This window comes from Lepidochelys kempii, chromosome 9 (assembly GCF_965140285.1).
Source record: "Lepidochelys kempii isolate rLepKem1 chromosome 9, rLepKem1.hap1, whole genome shotgun sequence".
In the NCBI taxonomy this organism is placed as follows: Eukaryota; Metazoa; Chordata; order Testudines; family Cheloniidae; genus Lepidochelys; species Lepidochelys kempii.
The window spans coordinates 102,967,528-102,973,036 of record NC_136388.1 but is presented as its reverse complement, the minus strand read 5'-3'; the positions used below and the strand labels follow the sequence as shown (position 1 = coordinate 102,973,036).

Sequence of the window (5,509 nt, the reverse complement as noted above, 5' to 3'; positions counted from 1 at the left end):
GAACACAGCAATTGTAACTCCTGCCCTGTGGTGCAAAGGGTCTGTGCACAGATCGCTGTCCCTGCGCTGATTAATTACATTGCTCCGCCATGTTGCTGTGCAAAGCCTGCAGCAGAGAGAGGCTGGAAGGAGAGAGAGATGGGCTGGGTCTATCTTTAGGCTCAGCCAGAAAGAGGCGGTCTGGCAATCAGAGAGCAACCCAAAGATGGGCACATTGTCCCAGCAGCTGAGCTGGCTGGACATGTCTGTCAGCTTCAAGTGCCGCTGTCTGAGCAGACATTTCTGTCCTGCCCCCCTCCTGAGAGGGGAGGGCCCACAACAACTGCAGGCGGGGAAAGGAACAAAATAAGAAAGAAGCCAAATGTATCCCTAGTGCAAGCCCACAAACTTCCATGCCCTGGTGTGAATAATGATCTGATCCCTGCGCTAGGAAGGCTGCTGCAGCCAAAGGGCCTTTCTTTGTCCTGCTCAGTGACTCCACAGCACAATCACTCATCTTGCAGCAGCACAATATTTCCAGTGACCCACTCAGTCTGACTTTTGGGAAACGAAGTTGGGTTCTTCTCCCTGCACTGCCACCAGCCCCGAGAAGAACATAGCTAGTGAATCATAGAATACCAGGGCTGGAAGGGACCTCAGGAGGTCATCTAGTCCCACCCCCTGCTCAAAGCAGGACCAATCCCCAATTTTTGGCCCAGATCCCTAAATGGCCCCCTCAAGGATTGAACTCACAACCCTGGGTTTAGCAGGCCAATGCTCAAACCCCTGAGCTACCTCTCCCCCTGAGCTATCTGTTGTGGAGTCCAGCACATCCATTTATGTGAGTGTGAACAGTAAGCAAAGGTTGGTGTTTTTTATTGCATGTACAGTGTCATTGGGTTGGGGATAGAGGAACATCCTTAGACTAGCAGACAAACAGTTCAAATGACATGTTTAAAGGCCAGTTTCAATCCGAGTGCAGGTGTGTGCCAGGTCGTATTAGAACAGGGTTTCAGCAGGTGCTACTTTTACATAAAAATTTTCTAATCATATCCCTACTTTTAATTCCTTACACAGTGACAAGGAGGAGGCAATACATTTAAGTATCCTGAACTTCACTAAGAGGGAAAAGAATATTTGCAGTAAGTGATTCTAAGTCTCAACCTTGGTGTATGGAAATATTTGGCCAAGGACAAGGCAGGGTTCAGATAATCCAAATGTTACAGAAAGAACCAAAGATTTCTAGCAAACCAAGGGAAGAGACATTCCAGAAGGTCCCAAGCACATGCATTGAACCTCCAGAGTGACACAGCTGTTCCAATGACTAAGGAGGCTGGGGGAGGAAGGTGCCAGCTATTGCTAGATACACAGATGTCACTGTCCAAAGGCACCAGCTGGACTTTAGCAAAGCACCTTAGACAGGGTCTTGTGAAATCCAGCATGGATGGAATGTGCTGTGATAGAGAGGACAGTGTCCAGCATGTGCTTGGGAGACCTCACTGAATTCAGTGTAAGTATCTTTGGGGTTCATTGTATTAAACGCAAAGTTTATGTATTATTGTGGGCCAGGATTGTATGTAACCTCTTGTAAAGGGTTCATATGGCACCCCCTGCTAATGCCTGCTCTATGACTGCAGTGTTCTCTCTCTGCATAACTTGTCCCTCTGGACAGGTCATGCTTTAGTCCACCCCTTCTGGGGTAACAGAGCGTCCAATGACCTTACAGCAGGTCTTCTGTCTGCCTCTGAGCTCTTTATACCCTTACCTCACAGGGTTTCACCCCACCTTCCTCAGTGACTGGTAGGGGAACCCAGGCCTACCCTCTACTCTGGGTTAAGAACATCAGAATGGCTATACTGGGTCAGACCAAAGGTCCATCAGCCCAGTATCCTGTCTACCAATAGTGGACAATGCCAGGTGCCCCAGAGGGAGTGAACCTAACAGGTAATGATCTAGTGATCTCTCTCCTGCCATCCATCTCCACCCTCTGACAAACAGAGGTTAGGGACACCATTCCTTACCCATCCTGGCTAATAGCCATTAATGGACTTAACCTCCATGAATTTATCCAGTTCTCTCTCAAACCCTGTTATAGTCCTAGCCTTCACAACCTCCTCAGGCAAGGAGTTCCACAGGTTGACTGTGCGCTGAGTGAAGAAGAACTTCCTTTTATTTGTTTTAAACCTGCTGCCCATTAATTTAATTTGGCGGCCCCGAGTTCTTATATTATGGGAACAAGTAAATAACTTTTCCATATTCACTTTCTCCACACCACTCATGATACTATAGACCTCTATCATATCCCCCCTTAGTCTCCTCTTTTCCAAGCTGAAAAGTCCTAGCCTCTTTAATCTCTCCTCATATGGAACCCGTTCCAAACCCCTAATCATTTTAGTTGCCCTTTTCTGAACCTTTTCCAATGCCAGTCTATCTTTTTTGAGACGAGGGGACCACATCTGTATGCAGTATTCAAGATGTGGGCGTACCATGGATTTGTATAAGGGCAATAAGATATTCTCCGTCTTATTCTCTATCCCTTTTTAAATTATTCCTAACATCCCGTTTGCTTTTTTGACTGCCGCTGCACACTGCGTGGACGTCTTTAGAGAACTATCCATGATGACTCCAAGATCTTTCTCCTGATTAGTTGTAGCTAAATTAGCCCCCATCATATTGTATGTGTAGTTGGGGTTATTTTTTCCAATGTGCATTACTTTACATTTATCCACATTAAATTTCATTTGTCATTTTGTTGCCCAAGCACTTAGTTTTGTGAGATCTTTTTGAAGTTCTTCACAGTCCGCTTTGGTCTCGACTATCTTGAGCAGTTTAGTATCATCTGCAAACTTTGCCACCTCGCTGTTTACCCCTTTCTCCAGATCATTTATGAATAAGTTGAATAGGATTGGTCCTAGGACTGACCCTTGGGGAACACCACTAGTTACCCCTCTCCATTCTGAAAATTTACCATTTATTCCTACCCTTTGTTCCCTGTCTTTTTTTTAACCAGTTATCAATCCATGAAAGGATCTTCCTTCTTATCCCATGACAACTTAATTTACGTAAGAGCCTTTGGTGAAGGACCTTGTCAAAGGCTTTCTGGAAATCTAAGTACACTATGTCCACTGGATCCCCCTTGTCCACATGTTTGTTGACCCCCTCAAAGAACTCTAATAGATTAGTAAGACCTGATCTCCCTTTACAGAAACCATATTGACTTTTGCGTAACAATTTATATTCTTCTATGTGTCTGACAATTTTATTCTTTACTATTGTTTCAACTAATTTGCCCGGTACTGACGTTAGACTTACCGGTCTGTAATTGCTAGGAGCACCTCTAGAGCCCTTCTTAAATATTGGCGTTACATTACCTATCTTCCAGTCATTGGGTACAGTAGCTGATTTAAAGGACAGGTTACAAACCATAGTTAATAGTTGCACAATTTCACATTTGAGTTCTTTCAGAACTCTTGGGTGAATGCCATCTGGTCCCGGTGACTTGTTACTGTTAAGTTGCTCAATTAATTCCAAAACCTCCTCTAGTGACACTTCAATCTGTGACAATTCCTGATTTGTCACCTACAAAAGACGGCTCAGGTTTGGGAATCTCCCTAACATCCTCAGCCGTGAAGACTGAAGCAAAGAATTCATTTAGTTTCTCCACTATGACTTTATCGTCTTTAAGTGCTCCTTTCGTTTCTCAATCATCCAGGGGCCCCACAGGTTGTTTAGTAGGCTTTCTGCTTCTGATGTACTTAAAAAACATTTTGTTATTACCTTTTGAGGACCCGCTAGATGGACCAGCTAGCCCAGGACCTGCTAGCTGGCAGCCAAGGATTCCTCAGAGTCCTTGCTGCCCCCCTGGACCACTTCCTACTTCTTCTATACCCCACTGAGTGACTGCAGACTCTCTCCAGCAACCCCTTTCTGCTGCAAACTTCCTGGCTTTATAAGCACCACCCAGCCCCTCCCCAACTGTGCTCCATCATCAGTCAGGCCCACATTAACCCATTCATGGCCTGTGTGGGGTACACACCCCATTGCACCTCTCCAGGGGGGAGATGTGATCTGAGGGCTGCAAGTTCAAAGGACTACCACTGAAAACGTGCCAGACAAGAATGAACTTTTGGACAAGAATAGACAATAAGCATTAAGTGGATTTCCTGGGGAGTACCTGAAAGGTGGCGGGAGGGGTGGTTAATGCAAACTGCCCACTTCTGGTTAGGCAAAAACCCTGCCTTTTTGAAGCTATGCCCTGAGCGGCAGGTCTTTGTCTGCTGGTTACCTGTTCCTGAAGATTGGAGATCAAAGGCCTAAGCTGTATAAAGAAACAGATGAACCGCCCAGCTGGTCGTTCTGGTTCAGAATTTGATACAGCCATGAACTTGCAGCCTTGTGGGTTCTGAAGGACTGATGCCCACCAGAACTTGCGGCTGGAGTCGGAGGACCTCCGTTGAGCGTTTGGAATGTGTGAGGGTTTTTTATTGTTTTCTCTGTAATGCTTTCACCTTAAGGATAAATGTGCTTGCTTAGAAAGAGCTGTGTGGTGACTGGTGATTGCTGATAATTACTCCGTTCACAGCCTCAGGAGAAGAACCAAAGCACAGATACAGTTTAGGAAGTCTCGTTTGCTGGGAATATCACAGTGTACGCAAGGAACTGTGTAGCCTGGAAAAAAACTCATCAGGAGGGAGAGAGACATGAATTTCCACCCAAGAGAGGTGACAGATGATGATCTGGGAGCCTAGAGTGGATCCCTTGGTGGACCACAGAGGGGAAATACTGGTGCAGTTGCCCTGAACTGAAGGGTCCAGACAATCCAAAAGTTACAGAAATAACCAAAGGCTTTCACCAAACCAAAGGAAAATACATTCTGGAGGGTCCCAAGTGCCTTAAGTATCAGAACTGATATGTCAGATCCAGTGAATAGAGGTGGCTGCTAGGAGGAAGGTGCTGGCTACTGCTGGATATGCAGATGTCAGTGTACAAAGGGAGCATATCTGGACTTCAGTAAAGCATTTCATACAGGTTCTCACGAAATCCAGCATGGGAGCATACTCTCTGGAGCTTCCTCGAACATTCCACTGTCATCACTGAGGTCACAGGAGAAAAGAGCAAATGTTACACAATGTTTTACAAGTCCCAGACTGAGTTTGCCCAGATTCTTCCTCCTCCTGATTCTCTAGGCCCAGAATCCCACCAGTCTCCCCCATCAAAACAGAAAAACCCTCTCCAGATTAGAGATTTTAATTAATTGCCACAAAAATCTAGGAAAGTTTTATTCTCATTATATCTATGTACATAAAGACAAACATATCATATTAGACACCATTGCCTGCTGGAGCATGCTTACTTCTCTGCTCCATCTCAGCAAACACAAGTCACTTGGGTTTGATCAGAAATGCAGATTAAAGAGTAGACTTTTAGAAAGGAGGCACACAGGGAACCCACTGAAGAAGGAAATCAATTTTGCACTGCCCAGGTGTTGAACCCTGTCCCCATCCCTTTGAAATGCCTGTGAACATAATAT

At 45.4% G+C, this 5,509-nt stretch overlaps 1 protein-coding gene across 1 annotated transcript in view; it reads right to left on the bottom strand.

Annotated features, from left to right (window-relative positions):
- Positions 1-839: 839 nt before the first annotated feature.
- Positions 840-5,509, bottom strand: part of LOC140916799 (mitochondrial ornithine transporter 1) — a 34,754-nt gene continuing 30,084 nt past the window's right edge. Inside the window, exon 8 of the mRNA XM_073358667.2 lies at positions 840-5,072. The gene's annotated coding sequence lies outside the window, so the exon portion shown is untranslated. The remainder of the gene's footprint in view (positions 5,073-5,509) is intronic.